At 51.6% G+C, this 15,926-nt stretch overlaps 1 long non-coding RNA gene and 1 pseudogene across 4 annotated transcripts in view; one reads left to right on the top strand and one right to left on the bottom strand.

The window, feature by feature from the left end:
- LOC140694470 (small ribosomal subunit protein eS24 pseudogene) overlaps positions 1 to 15,926 on the top strand; it is a 432,455-nt pseudogene that overhangs the window by 836 nt on the left and 415,693 nt on the right.
- Positions 1 to 15,926, bottom strand: part of LOC140694471 (uncharacterized) — a 473,386-nt gene that overhangs the window by 243,476 nt on the left and 213,984 nt on the right. The window lies entirely within an intron of this gene.

The following is a 15,926-nucleotide window of genomic DNA, read 5'->3' as shown; positions in this document are numbered from 1 at the left end:
GTCTTCGCTGGAGAATTGCTTCCTGAGGTCGTCTTCTGCCCATTTTTGGATTGGGTCGTCTTCTGTCCGTTGAGTCGGATGAGCTGTTTGGATATGGTGGAAATGAACCCCTAGTCAGTCTCATGTTTGGCAAAGATTGTCTCCTGTTTCGTAGGTCGTGGTTTAGTTCTGCTTCTGGTTTCCTTTGGTGTGCCAAAGCTGATGAATTCAGTTTGCTCCCGTTTGTGTTTGTATTTTTGCTGAGTTTTCTGTTGCTTGGGGAGACTACCCTAGGAGAAAATGGGTGAGGTGTACGTGGGATACTGTTTGGCCTACGTTTCCTACCGAGAGGTGTGTGGTGTCTTGTCTTACGTTTAAGTGTCTAAGCCATTTTGAATTTATTTCTGCGTATGCTGGGGCTCTACGCCCAGGGGCCGGGATTGGGGTAGGGGGCGGGGCGGCTGCAGAGAGGGCAGCAGCGAAGGACGCGAGCTGCCCAGGCAAGCCTGTGGATTTCCTCCCGAGTCCCCCTCAGCCAGCTCTCTGGGCGCCTTCTTCTGCCTCAGGGTGGCATCTGACATCTCTCCAGGTCAATGGAGTCCCGGGAGGCTTCCTCCAATACACAGAGAGACAGACATATAAATAGGCAGACACGCTAGTCTCTTTCTTTGTTATTAACAGATAGATACACTAACCTCGTCCTCCTCCTCCATTACATAGGTACACAGATACATAGATACAAAGACAGACAGGCACACACCATAATACACACACACACACACACACACACACACACACAAACAGAAGCCTCCTTCTACTGCTCAGTTAGGTAGGTAGATGGACACACCAATCTCCTCCTCCATGAAATAGATTGTCAGAGAGATACACACACACACAGCAGCCTCCTCTTCCTCCTCAATCAGGTAGGTAAGTAGATAGACACACTAGCCTCCTCCTCTAGTAGGTAAAGAAACACACAGACAGACTGAGAGACAGACACACTCACCTCCTCCAATAGAAAGACACTTAGACGAACACAGTAGCCTCCTCCTACTTCATTAGGTGCGTATGCAGACAGACAGACGGAAAGTCACGCTAGCTTCCTCCACCTCCTCCTCCATTAGATAGAAAATTACAGAAATGGACAGACCCACACAACACTTACACACACACACACACACACACACACACACTACACTCTTTCTCCTCCTCAATTAGGCAGATAGACAAACACACTAGCCTCCTCTGCCTCCTCCATTGCATGGATGGATTGTCAGAGAGAGAGATAGGCCGAGAGACAGACATACTAGCCTCCCCTTCCTCCATTACAAAGACACACAGAGACACACAGACATAGACTAGCCTCTCCCCTCCTCCAACAGATAGATAGGCAGGCAGGCAGGCAGGCAGGCCGGCAGGCAGGCAGGCAGACGGACAGACACACTCACTACAGGCGGAGTGCAGTCAGGGGACAGTGATGGGGACAGGGTCCGGGGACTGGGGTGCCCCTGGTGAGCCAGAGGATTTTCTCCCGTGTCCCCAACGGCCTAGCCTGGTGGCGACCGCCGCTCTCCCACGTTCCTCAGACTCAAGCCATTTAATCAGCCTGCTCTTGGGAGCGGGCGTGGTGCGGTCAGTGAAAGAGGTCAGTGGTGGAGGGGCCGGAGGCACTGCGGCTAAGGGGGCTGCCCTGGCGAGTTGGTAAGTTTCCTCCCATCTCCCCCTCTCCTTGGCCTGGGGACAGCCTCTGCCACCCCAGGTTTGCGGGATTGAAGTCTCCTTGTCAGCCAGGTCATGGGAGGCTGGGGCGGTTCGGTCAGGGGCTGCAGAGAGGAGGCGGGGCTGCCCTAGAAGCCCGAGTGTTTGCTCCCATGATCCCTTGGCCTGGCCTGGGGTCGGACTCTGGTACCCCAGGTTCACTAGCTGCACATCTACGTGTTGGATGCCTCCCCGGAGGCAGGCGCGGTGCGCTGAGGGGATGGTGGCCCGGGGCGGGGAAGGGGAGGCTGCAGAGGGGTCAGCAGCGGTGGCGAGGGCTGCCCAGGTAAGCCTGTGGATTTCCTCTCGTGACTCCTCAGCTTGCTCAGGGGGCGCCCTGTGCTACGCCAGGTTGACTGGGTGCACATGTCCGTGTTGTCCGGCTCCCGGGATGCTGGCGCGGTGTGCTCAGGGGGCAGTGGTGGTGGCGGGGTCTGGGGCGGCTGCAGAGAGGGCGGGCGGCAGCGTGGGGCGGGGGCTGCCAAGGCAATCCTGTGCATTTCCTCGCGTGTCCCCCTCAGCCTGCTCTGGGGGCGGTCTCTGCTGCCCCAGGGTCCCTGGAGGCTTGTCCTCAGGTGATCCTGCTCCTGAGAGGTGGGCGTGGTGCAGTCAATGTGCAGGGGCGGGGGCAGCGACAGGGACAGAGACAGAGACAGCGACAGCGACAGCGACAGCGACAGAGACAGCGGGCAATGGGAGCAAGTACCTGGCTAGTAGTATGGGTCAGCCCCAATCCTGCCATCTCCAGCTCTGCTGCTGCCACTGCCGCCGCCCCGCCCCCCTGGCCATAGCCGGCCTGCCTCCCAGGGGCAGGCTGACAGGGGGAAACTCCTTCCAGGAAGCTCTGGCAGCAGAGGCCAGGCGGCGGGGGAAGTGGGAGCAAGTGGACTTGCTCTCCCAGGACAGCCGCCTTGTCCCGCCTCCGCCGCCGACGCCGCCACCCCCACTACCACTGCCACTGCCACTGCTGCCCGCTGTCCATCCCGGGGGCCGAGGGCCGGGCTAAGGCTGCACCCTCCCTCCCCCGCACCAGCATCAAGCCGCCAAGGCCCACTGGCGAGCGGTGTGCAGCTCGGGACCACCTATCCCATGGGCTCTGAGGAGGCATTGGGCTTCGGGGTGGGATGGGGGCGTGGCGGTGGGGCAGGGAATTGGAATGGCCTCAAGCCCCGCCCACCCGGCCGCCGGAGCCGCGCCCCTGGGAGCCAGGACTGCGTGCCTGCCATGGGCCCGGGCCATCCCTGTCTAGCGGCTGTCGCCGTGGTGATCGGAGCCCGGAGCGCCCGGCTCTCGCGAGGAGAGGGCTGAGGGGGTCATCTGGGTTCGGGGTGCACTCCGGGTGTGCGGCGATCTGGCGATGAGGGCGGACAGGGTGGGGGGGGGTTGCTGGGAGCGGAAGTGACCCGGCTGAAGGGTGGGGGCTCAGTCCTAGGTGAAGGGTTAGGGGAGTATCTGCGGACGGTGGGGGGACCTGGGGTGAGGCCCGAGGGGTGAGCGCGGTTTACAGGGGCTGTAGCTTAGGACATAGTGGGGTGCAGACCTGGGGCGGGATTTGGGTGTGAGGAGAAGCAGCTTTGTCTCGGGGGTGCAGTGGATTGCGGACCGGGGCGTGGCAGGGTGGTGAGAGAGCTTCCACGAATCTAGACCCTCTCTCAGTAGCTGTGTGACTCAAGCATGTCACCACGGTTTTCCTCTGAATTCTGAGAGCTGATGCCTGAACCTACCTCATGACGCGGTGTGCTTGGTGCACTTACAGGCAGGGCTGTGCTGCGCAAATCTGTGGCCGTCACTGTCGAGTCAGCTCAGGTGGGTCACAGAGAACAGTGCGGGGCGGAGGTCAGGTCTCTGCAGAGAGAGGGGCTCTGTGGCACACTTCCTGAGAACCGACTGTGGCTGGACACCACTGGTCACTGGGGACCCAAACATGAGCTAGACTCTTCTTGCCCCATCTCTCAATCCCTCTCAGCCTGGAGAGCACAGTGGGGCCAAGGTCCCAGCCCGAGTCCACTGAACGTGGTTGCTTGCTGGCAGGGGCCTCAGGCCCCTGTGGGACAGGAGTGGTACCACGTTTCAATGGTCGATGGAGAGGAGAATGGGACAAGGCACTGATCTCAGACTTGGCCGCTGGTGGGACCCTCAGTCCTTAGTCCCCAAGTCCCCCGAGGCCCGACACTGTGCACGGCCCCCAGCCTGCCCTGCAGTATCAACGTCTTCTCATAGTGAGTCTACTCTCACCCCCAGGCCTCTCCACACCCAGTGGGCCCTGCCAAGGTGGCTACTTCTGTGCAGACAGAGCAGCCTCCCCAGCTCCAGAGGATGGGCTGACTGGGGGCCCCTGCCCCCCCGGAACCTTCTGCCGTGAGTGTCTTCTTGGGCTGCACTCTCAGGCCCAATCGCCCTCCTTTCCCAGGACTGCTGACAGACCTTATTCCTCCATTTGCATCTAGACCTTGGGCAATTGGGAGGAAGCCAGAGGGAAGAGGGGCCACAGGCTGTCCAGCCTGAGGCCGAGAAACATTGCAGAGGGACATGGTTAAAATATACCTGGGGTGTTTGCTGTGGCTTGAGTTATTTGGTGTGGACAGCTGAGGACCAGTGGCTGTGGCCTTGTGGCACCAGAAGCCTCATTCGCTCTCAGGGGTATGAATCCTGGTAATGCTCCTCCAGCCACAGGTAAAGGGTCTGGGGTCTCTAAGTGTGGCAGAGGGGACCGGGCCTCTGGGAGTTTGGGCAGAGAGGGGTCCACACCTGCTGCCCATGAGAAGCCTACTCCCTGGACCGGTGGCCTCCCCTTATCCCGGCCACCCTGTGCCCTCAGCTGCAGCATCGTGCAGACCCACACCATGTCCCGCTGACACCTTTTCCAGCCTCCCGGAGCATACCACGCCTTCTGCGTGCCAGACCTGCCCACCTGGCTTCTACTGCAAGGAGGCTGGTCTCCAGGCCCCCAGTGGGCAGTGCCCAGCAGATGAGAGGCAGCAAAGACCTAGGGGTGTTGGCAAAGGAGATGCGGCTGGGAGTGGAGCTCCAGGGGCATAGTTCTCAGGGCACTGGGTTCCATGGCCCCCTGCTAGGACTAAACGTCCCAGGGTGGCAGGGAGGGGGAGTCCTGAGTGTTCCTCACTCCCGGCCAGGTTATTATTGTGACTCCAGTGCTGGGCCCATCCAGGACTTCAGCCTGTACCCCTGTCCTCAAGGCTACTACTGCCCCCTGGGCACATCTGTAGCCACACACCACAGCTGCCCACTGGGCACTAATGGCCCTCGGAAGGGGCTAAGGAGCATCGCTGAATGCCAGCCATGCCCTGCTGGGAAATTCTGTGCACGGGCAGGCCTCACTGCAGCAACAGGTATGTCCTCCGGGGCAGAAAAGTCGTTAGGCAGCAGGTGGGCTTGAGCGGTGGCTCCCAGACCAGGCTGAGGAGGAGACGCTTCAGGGGAAACACGTGGGCCTGGACCGCTGGACAGCATGGGGGTCAGGGCAGCTGGGGCTTGCTGGACTAGAAGGGGGACTGCATTTCCACTGCCTTCCCCAGACCCGCCTCAGAGAGCCAGGAGGTGTGGGGTTAGGCCCAGCTGTCTGGTTTTAGGAAGTTCTCCAGGTGATCCTGCCATCACCCAGAATTGGGAGTGTCTCATCACTGCACGCCTGCCTCAGAGCAGAAGTGTACCCCAGTCACCATTCTCAGCAGAGGCGCCTCCACCACCCCTCCCAGCACTGTGTTTAGGGTTCTCTCAGAGGATCTTTAGTGTCTCTGCCCTACCCCACACCCTTCCCCCCCTTAGCTGGTTCGGGGAAGCAGAAGAAGGGGGCCACTTTCTGGGGGTGTTTGGGCAGTTTCTGGGTAAAATGGCTGCAAATGATTTAATACATAAGGAAAATCCAGGCCTGAAAGTTGACAGTCTCTGAGGAGGGCAAATCTCAAACTCCCCCAGACCGCACACCTGCTTTGACCCAGGAGCTGAGTACTGAACAGAGGAGGGCCCGTTCAGGACCTTGCTGAACCAGGGCCCCGGTCTGCTAGGACTGGATTCAGGCCAGGGACTCCTACGGTCTGTGGCCATCGTGGGGGACGGGTGGGTGTGGGGAAAGGGTGAGGGGCCACGGTCCTCATGCTGTTCTCCAGTGAGGGGCATGGCAGGAACAGCTGACAAGGCATCCTCTCTCCTATGAGACTGTGCTGCAGGGCACTGGTGCAAGGCAGGAGCCACGAGCAAGGACCCTACCGATGGGGCACGGGGCCTCCTATGCCCCGCCGGGCACTACTGCCTCGAGGGTACCTCACCACTTCTGGGGCCTTGCCAACCACTGCAGGGCAGAAGGCCCACTGCCTTCCAGCTCTCTGCTAGTTAAAGGCGGGTCTCCACATGCTTTGAGCCCCTCTTCCAGCACAGGCCACAGGGCCCCTAAATGAAGGGCAGTGCTGAGTTGTATAGGGCTGAGCACAGGCCCCCTCTCCCCCGATGCCCTTCCCACTCTGCTCAACAGTCCTCACCTTCCCCCTCTCCAAGAACCCTCCTCCAGCCTGGATCTCAGGAAACCTCACTTGGGTGACCAGCCTTCCTCCTTGGCACCTCATGCCTCAATTACTCCCCACCCAGGATGTTTTTTAAAGGCCTGGGTGTTCCCCCCATCTTCGGTCCTCACCAGAGAGGGTGGCAAAAGTATTTCATTTACTCAGTGACGACTGCAGGACTGAACCGGTCCCTGCCCTCTGGAAGCTGAGACGAGGAGGCATTTCCTCCGTGGTCTGACTGTCCGGAGGGAGAGGCTCAGGGGACAGGAGCCCAGCCCAGACCAAGGTCTCCCTGGGGCCAGAGGGAGCTAGCAGTGCGCAGAGCCTCTTTCACCTGTCACTCCAACTTCTACAGGCGCCTCCGTCCCAGCCCGATGCCCCCCTGGAACCTGGTCTGAGGAAGGAAACAGAACCCCAGGAGGATGTCGAGACTGCTCTGGAGGGCAACTCTGCCCTGGTGGCCACCCGCCAATCTGGCCAGCCCCCTACCACCCAGGGTGGGCAAACACTTTGCCTCCTCTGACAGCAAGGGACACGTCCACAGAGTGAGGAGTTGGTTCCGTTTCAGGGTTTCTTACCAGAGAGCAAGAGGAGGAAATCCCTACTGGTCAGGGAGGAGCCACCCCCACTGGCCTACAGGCCACTTGTAGACCTGCAAAGGTCAGGCTGTGCTGAGTGCTGTGTGCTGGGATCTGACTGCTCTGCACAGGTCACTGGAAGGACACTGGTGTCCAGACTTGTGGCAGCACATCTCATCTCTGCCACCACCCCCCCTACCCCTCAGAAGAGCCAGGCTGACCCTCCGGGGGCCGGACTGGAGGGTGGGAGGACATGAGGTGGGAGGCTTCCAGAGCGAGCAGGGTAGGAAAGGTCCCAGGCCCATGCTTAAAGTCCATTTGCTGCCCATGGTTCCCTGCTGAGAGCACATATTTTTTCCAGCATTTCCTGCAGTGGAGGAACTGTCCTCGTCACCCCTATGGAGGGGCTTTCTGGGAGATCCTGCTCCCCAGGGCACTTCTGCCCTCCAGGAATGGCTGACCCCCCTCTGTGTCCTCCTGGCTCCTACGCCTCCAGCATCCACACAACGAAATGTCACATCTGTCCCAGTGGCCACTACTGTGTCCCAGGGCTGAGGCCACAGCTGTGTCTGAGAGGTTAGTGTCCTGCCAGCCCAGCGGAGGATCCAAAGCGGAAGGGAGGAGTCGGGGCAGTTGCCTACAGGGCAGTTATCTCCCCCCAGGCCCCTCAGGCAAAGGCTTGGGCTGTACATTATGATAATAAGTTTATGGAACATTTCCATTTCCTGGGCAGGAGTCCTGCAGCAAAGAGGCCCCAGCCCAGCACCCAGAGCTTTCCCTCCTCCGGCCTCCTCCAGGCTTCCTCCCCTTCTCTGCCTTCTCAGGCCCTAGTCTCGTCCCTGCCCCTTCACAGGCTTCTACTGCCCTGAAGGGACAGAGCTCAACTGGCAGCCCTGTCCCGCGGGCACCTATGGCCCTGTGCCTGGACTGAGCAGCCTGCAGGGATGTCGAGCCTGTGACGGGGGCAGGTTCTGCCCCAGGGCCAATGCCACAGAGGCTGGCGGGGAGTGCTGGGAGGGCTTCTTCTGCTCCAGAGCGTCCACCCGGCCCAACCCGGAGGCTGGCACTGAAGGTAATGGACCCCTCCCTGATGGATGTTGAGCCCCTGCCCCGTTTCCTGAGGCCCTCGACTGGGAGGCGAGGGGCAGATACAAAGCCCCCCCGTTCACTCACTGGTACACCCAGAGAGACTGAGGAGTCTGTTCTTTCCAGAGACCTGGCACCTGTCCTGGGCCTCTCGTGTTCCTGGGGGGAGGAACGCTGTGGCCCAGCAATGAACAGTGCCCTGGCATTGTTTCCTCCACTCACTGTCCATCCTCAGTGGGACCCCCAAGGACCACCACACCCCACACTGGCCAGGCCTGAGGAAGCTCACCTTAAGGGCCATGGTGAAGTGCCATGGTGGTGCATCTGAGTTGCTGGTGCACCAGTACCTACTGGTGCGGGGGGAGGTGGGGGCAGGGGAGCAAGCCACCAATCTCAGTTTCTGGGGTGTAGACCAGCCCAGGTACGTCACTTTGATAACCTTCCCAAGCAGTTCTCATGCGTGGCCGAGAGATTATTCCAGTGTTTTTAGTCTTCTAGGGACCAAGCGTCCTTTGAAAACTGATGGAATCTATGGACACACTTCCAGGAAAACATGTCCAGGGAAAACACCCAAAGCTTTTGTTACCAAATTAAGTCATATGGGCCCCAGCCTGGCCAAGGTTCTCTGCCTCAGCCAGGGAGGGTTCTGTTTCCATTCAGGTTCGAGTAGCCAATAACGAAATTGAATCTGAGATCGACACAGCCCAAGCTTCATTCAGTGGCCACAGAATAGAGAAGCGGGAACTAAGTTCATAGATCAGCTTCTCATCCACCTGAGGAGGGGTATTTGATAATAAAGAGAGAAGACTAAGGAAGGAGGAGTGAGGCTCATGAGGGGGAGGCAGATGCCTTCGTCCCCTGCGAAGGGGGCATGGCTTCCTGGGGGAGGCGGCACCACCCCCTTTTATCCTTGATGCCCAGTGACCTCCACTGTCAGCTGTGTCATTCAGTACACTGATGTAGTGAAGCCAGCGTGTGAGGAGGTCAGATGCCCTGCCATCTTGGTCGCAGCCGGGTTTTTTTGTTTGGAGCTTCCTTTCTTATCTCAGGACTCTTCAACTTAAAGATTTATGTTCACTCCTGCTAAAGGTGGGGGTTAGCATGTTTTGAGCAAAGACTTGGAACAGCTCTGGCAACACTTTCACTATGTTTTATGGAGTTCCTAGAGCTCTGAATCCAGGCCCCAAAGCCTATTGCCATCATCGGTGACCACCTGACTCCAAAGCGCCTGCTCTGTAAGATGTCCCCAGTCTCAAGTCCACAGTCTCCCACCTCTCTCCATTGCGATCAGTATCTTCTTGCCTCCTCACCTCTTTAAATGCTCTAAGAAAGCGTCATTCCCGCCACACTCTTGGGAACCTTTACTTTGGTTTCTGAAGGAGAATCTATTCCAGCTCTTACATGTTAACTTTAAAGAACCCACTAACATTAACCTCTTCTTCCTTTTCTTGTTCTTTATCCAGGAAGTTTCTTTGTGGGAACACCTGTATGGCAACTGATCTTCCCACACAGCGTCTTAGAATGTGACAGCAGCTATTTTCCTTCTCAGACAGACCTTGTATAATCAGCAACTATGTTAGTATCAAGAATGTTCACCTGAGCATTCTAAAGATCCTGTTTTTTTTTTTTCAGTAAATAGATTTGGCTGCTGAGCGGCATAATTTATTCTGTTTTCCCTTTGAAATATATTTAATCACAAACTAGAAGGTCAGATGGGCCTATATTTACAGACTGATAATTTCAGTCATTTCTAATTTATTTGGTTGTGTTTTTAAAAAACAAAAGAATGGTAGTCTAATGTATGCAAGAAATATTAACTGGGATTCAGAAGACTGATAATACCTGATCAGACACCCACATAAGATTGTTGATAAATGTATATAATAGAACTTTGTAAAACGTAGTGGGATTTTAATACTGTTACCCATCCCCACACCTCGCTTCATAATGCACAGAAAAGTATTGGTTACATTCATCAAGAAAATATACATAATCCAAAGACATATAGTTGAAAAAACACTTTATTATTAAAAGTTCTACATTTGTCAACATTGAAATTTCATTTTATGAGGTTAGTGAGAATACGCTGAGGGGGACATTGCTTTAATTCTGATCCACTAAATTGTAAACTAGTGAATACTTTGAATATATTCTTCAAACCATTTGTAATATATCAGAATCATGATAGGTTTTGACAAAGCAAAAGATGCAGACATCATCTTTGTTTTTTACCTTTGTGTTTGCCAATTATTTATCTTGCCTTTCCCCAGATTTTACTTGATTCATTCTGTTCAAATAATATACAATGAGACCAAGCCACAGGAACTCCAAACGCTCAGACTATGATTGCCAGCCAGTAAATAGGTTCTCTTTCAACTTCATTTAAATAACAGCTCCTGAATCTTCTTATAATGAAAGGAGCCTGAAATAAAAAGTTTGCTCTCTTTTACATGAAACACTCCTCCACACACATTTTAGTAAAACCAGCATCTCTAAATCATCCCTTTGATAATTATGGAATTAAACACAATTTCCAATTACACAAAAGAGAAATTATCTAACATAAGTGTAGGTTAAGTCAGTAATAGAGTTAATTAAAATGAGCACAGGTAGAAATAGCCTTGGGAGAGGGACAGAGCGGTCATTTCTCAAAGTGAAGAAATGAAAAGCCAAAGGGGAAGCACGGTAATAAAAAGAAAACCCAAGTAGGCTACAAATAGATATGTATCTAATTTAAGTCAATTTAAAAGCTAAATATTTTTTCCTGCCATCTCATTACATTAGTCAGATTTTCCGAAGAAGATCAGTTAATTCTGTGTCCTCTGAATGCATGAGCACTGTAGTCCTTCTCAGAAGTTATACTGATGAAATGATTGGGGAACACTTAGCATTAACCTTAAACTGTGCAGTTTATGTGCTTGATGTGAACTCTGTTAGCTGCATGTTGATGTTAATTTTTACCATAGCAGAACAGTTTGTTTTATGGTCTGTAGGTCTTTTAGAAAGTACTTAAAACTTCCTCTTGGTTGTTATCCGTAGTATCTAGAGATATGAACCTACTGCTGTCCTCATGTGTACTGTGTAGGATAGATGTACTTATGTACATATACTGATTTTGGTTTGGGTTTTACTCCCGTTTTCTCTATTTGACTGTAAACTTTGAGGACCAAGAGAGTGAGTTACCAAGTTATCATTTCATGTATGCTGAGGGATATATTTATCTGTGTAAACAAGCGGGAGCCTATTGCCATCATCGGTGACCACCTGATCTCTGTTATGGTGTTTGTAACTGCTTAGCTGTGTAGTGGTTTAAAGGGCTTTTCTCATGCTCTTGCTGGCCAGGGTTGGGTTGGAAAGGAGGGAGGCTTGGGTCGTCTGTCCAGCCCCGTCGTGGTGCTGTGTATGGGGATCATGCTCAGTGCCCTGCTCCTGACCTCAGTGCCCTGCTCCTGACCTCAGTGCCCTGCTCTTGACCCTGCCACCTCAGAAATGGCAGTTGGGTGTTTTGTGCATTTTACTGTTCATAACTCACTCCAACTGCCCCACGTCTGCAGTTTCTTTTGCCCCCTTGTGGTTTGCCTGTATCGTGTTGTTCGAGCTGCAGGCCTCAGCCTACAGCAGGAGATCCTAGGCCTCAGCCTGCTTAAAAGGCTAGAAGCGTTTATCAACCTGAGTTTAAACTGTACATGCTTTTCTCTAGAGCACTTTTACACAAACTCCCTTCCTATGCATCCTTTGTTCTAGGTACATGAATGTTAAGAGAGTCCCAAAGCCAGAGGTGAACTGCATACCCAGCAGAGAGGAGGGGACCGCTGAATCCGCAAAAATAAGAACCTTGCAACAATTTGTTACCCTTTATGTGATCTCTATGGAAAATAGCTCCACCCCTTGAACTCAAACCTTTACTATAAAACCCCCTGCCTTCTCTCCCTAGCAGGCCCACAGTCTTAGAGGCATTAGCCCACTGTGACCGGCTTTGCTTGGCAAAGAAGTAAAGCTGCCTTTTTTACTTCATCCAAAATAACTGTCCTCCAGTTTCAATTTGGTAAGAAGGGTATGGAGGCTGTGTTTTGGCAACATATATATATGGGGGGGGAGGTGTTTTTATTTTAATTCAAAATATGTTGTTTTAGGATATATGTTGCCAATTATGTATCTAATTACTTCTTGCTGCTATAAGGAATCCATAATATGTTCAATGTATGCATCTAATATTTGTATATTTATGTGTATGTATATATAGTATGTGCATATAAATAATAGAGAAATCTACATAAATAGAAAGATATCAATATCTGTGTGTGTGCATGTTCAGATTGTATAGTCAGGCCATTCAAGATGGCTGTCCTCTTGCTCTCTGTACATCCCCTGCTCGACCAGGCCCTGCTTCACTCACATGACTCCACTTAATTATAGGGCTTAATTAAACTGCCTGCCTGCCCCAGATGTTGGTTTCTCTGGTAACTGAGAGCCAATCTGACATCAATTACCCCTTAGACGGTAGCCTCCTCCTTCCCCAGGTGGCAAAGATAGCTGCCATGTCCTGCCTTCTGCTGTCCATGGTGGGGTGTTGGTCCAGGACCTTTGGTTCAGACGTGTAAAATCCCCTGTCCTTTAAACTGTTGATGTCTCTCTCACTGAGCTCTTTTCTTCTGTCTCAAGGCTGGGTAACTACGGGGCTTGCAGGCTTGTGGGATGCAGCCCAATAATCAATGAGCCGACCAGGAGGCCAGGGAAGCTCCCATGAGTGCCAAGAGGTTGGGACATAAGGACACAAAATGGAAAGTTGCTGGAGTAATCCCAAGGTGGCCGTCCACTAGTATGTGGGACCCTGTGGGACCTGTGGCAGCTAACATTTCTCTTCCATTGTATCAGTAATATTCTTTAACCTCAGAGCGTCTTTCCATTTTAAAAGCTTGTGGCTCGTCTGATTGCATGGGGGTGACTGGGGAATACAGACAAAAACACAAGGCCTGGATTATCTATGAAATGCAAGCATGCCCCTAACCCACCACCTTTAAACAGTTAAAGACATAAGTTTTATTTTCAGAACAGGCTTGTGAACCAGTTAACCAGAAGGGTTTGGTTGGGGCTTGTGGCAACAGCAAAATAATAAGAGTACCATTGGGCTTCTGGTCCCAGCTATGGCAGGGGACAGAGCAATGATGCAGTGTGATGGAACAACAGCTGTATGCAGTCTACAGGGCATTATAACAGGTGGAAGACATTACAAAAGGCCTATCCAAGTCATCAGGCAACACAACACAAAAAAACCCACTTTACCCATCCTGTGGTTTAGTAATGGGCCAATAAAATGACATACACTGGCATTTCCACCTGCCCTACAGCCCCCCTGCTGCCAGGCTAATGAACAGAATGAACGGACTACTTAACAACCACTAAGACAGGAAGTCTTCTCTCACAACATGTGTACCAGCAGGCTAACTCAAGCCCTAGGAACTATAACTGAACATCCCAGGAGCATCATCCCAGTGCTTACACCGTGTCCGCCCAGAAGCAACTGGTCAACACAATCCGAGTTCAACTATTGACCACCAAAGGATGGACGGACTATTGCCAACCATCAGTCAGGACAATGACTCACTTTTGCCCTTGCCACAGGGTCTACCCCCCCCCCAGGGGAACACATTATAAAATGGCCCTGGGACTGGCAGGCAAGTCCCCAGTGGTTTGCGTTTACCACCCTGTGGTGAATAGGGTTTGAAAGGGATTTACAGAGTTTACCTGTCTTCGACCCGTCCCCACCTAAAACTACAAGGTAGTTAGTCCAGGTAGCCTGCTGGAGAAAGGCACCACGATGTTAACCTTGCGGTCGGCTGTTACACCGCCTTGCCAGTATTCAGCACCAGCTGCGGGGACTCAGGGTGGGCAGGCAGTGTGTTACTGCAGATCAGGACAAACCACAGGCAGGGGCGCTGTTACCTCAGAATGCTGTTACTGCTTGTGTTTTATTTAATGGCCATGATCTTCCCTGTGTTGTGTCTGCTAAACATCTTACATTTTGTCCTCAGTCTGAGCGAAGGGAATCTGTTTTGGACCATGAACAATGGTGGCCTCACTGAGAAAGGAGTTTGATTGCTGGGTCTACAGTGAGATGCTGTTGTCCTCCTCTGGAACTACCCGATAAGCACCTGGCTCAAAGTTTGCCCACCTCTTGGACTCTTGATACTCTTTAGCTGTCTATATTGCCTTTGTGGTATTTGGTTGCAGTGCACCTGTACACCCCTGACTCCAGGGATATCAGCGAAGAAGGGCAGATCAAGATTGTAAGGGTCATGCGGGGTGTGTAGGGATGGAGTTCTAGTCAGGCCATTCAGGATGACCTCTTGCTCTCCGTACGTCCCCTGCTTGACAAGGCCTGTACTCACATGACTATCCAGGCCCCTTAAATACAGGGCTTAATTAGCAACTGCCTGCCTGCCCCAGCTGCTGGTTTCCCTGGTAACTAATGAGCCAACCTGAAGTCAATTCCCCCTAAATGGTAGCCGCCTCCCCAGAGTAGTGAAGATTGTTGCCTGCTGTCTTCCATCTATGGTGGGGTGTTGGTCCAGGACCTTTGTTTCAGACCTGTCAGACCCCCTGTCCAGTAGGCTGTTGATGTGGCAGTCACTGGGTTTTTCTGTCCCATAGGCTGTTGATGTGGCGGTCGCTGGGTTTTTCTCCTGTCTTGAGGCTGAGCAGCCACAAGGCTTGCAGGCCTGTGGGGTGCAGCCCAGCACAGATAGTCAAGAGGATGAGGAACATAAAAAAACAGTAAACCAAAAGATACTTGGCAGTTTAAGGAGTGCAATTTATTTTAAATAGAGGATTAATTAAAACATTTTTTCATCATAGATGAATGGGTACTTATGGCTTGTAATAAAATGCAAAAAAGTGCTGGGTCTAAAACGACTTCAAGGAAAATAAAATTAGTGTGCCCTAAAAACTGTTCGAGGGAACAAAGCCTTCTGTGTTGACAACGACCTGATGTTGTAGAGAGTTAGAATAAAATTGGTTTATAAATTATGAGACTGGAGATCATAGAGGTTTTCCTACATTTTTCTATTGTCATACGGTTGTAACTTTCACACTTAGGCCTTTAACTAAAAGTAGATTCTATTTTTGTAAGTAATATAAGATGGTAAGTCATTTTTTTGACATCAGCTTAAAGGAACATTTTTATAACAGCATGTGTGTAATTCAGTTTACCCAGATAATACATTATATACCATATATGTTTCTATCTACTATGTGTGTATGTAAAATTTAAAAAGCAAACTTTAAAATTATATACAATTATTTAATATGTTTGCTTGGTTAAATTAATTCCAGGTTCAATTCTTTCACTTGTGTCTGAAACAAGCTTGAACAACAGAGGTTATATGAAATATTTCTCAGGTGATACCATATTAAAATATATTTTGTCTGCCATTGTGTCACCAGACCTGTCAGAAAAAAGATACTGAGAAAATAATTAGAAGTCTATGGTAATAGTCTTAGTCTTGAGATGAAATAAGCTTTATAGACGGAGTTGACTATTCGTATTTCTAATTTACAGATAAGAAAACTAAGGCTTATTAGTGCTAAGTAACTTTTGCTGAAATTTCATTTAGTGAGGAGAATATCTAAGATTTATATGTCGCTCCATTGGTCTACTCTTAAATTCAGGCTTCATCCACTAAACCAGGAGTCTGTAGACTTTTTCTCAAAAGGACCATATATAAATATTTAAAGCTTTGCAGCCCATATTGTGTGTCTGTTGCAACTGCTGTAGACAACATGTAAAGAAATAAGCATGGCTGTGTTCCAATACAATGGTATTTATAGACATAATTCTTGTTGCATAAAGTTTTCACACCATGAAATATTATTCTTCCCTCAGTTTTTTTCAGCTATTTGAAATATTTGAAAATTCTTTGCTTACATGCTCTACAGAAACAGGAGGCAGACTGGGTTTTGCCCACAGTCTAATTTTTCAGCCTCTGCACTAAACCATTTTAAACTTAGG

Source organism: Vicugna pacos, unplaced genomic scaffold, assembly GCF_048564905.1.
Source record: "Vicugna pacos unplaced genomic scaffold, VicPac4 scaffold_21, whole genome shotgun sequence".
Taxonomy (NCBI): domain Eukaryota; kingdom Metazoa; phylum Chordata; class Mammalia; order Artiodactyla; family Camelidae; genus Vicugna; species Vicugna pacos.
Note: the sequence above shows the minus strand (reverse complement) of the source record. Positions and strands in the feature narration are given on the sequence as shown.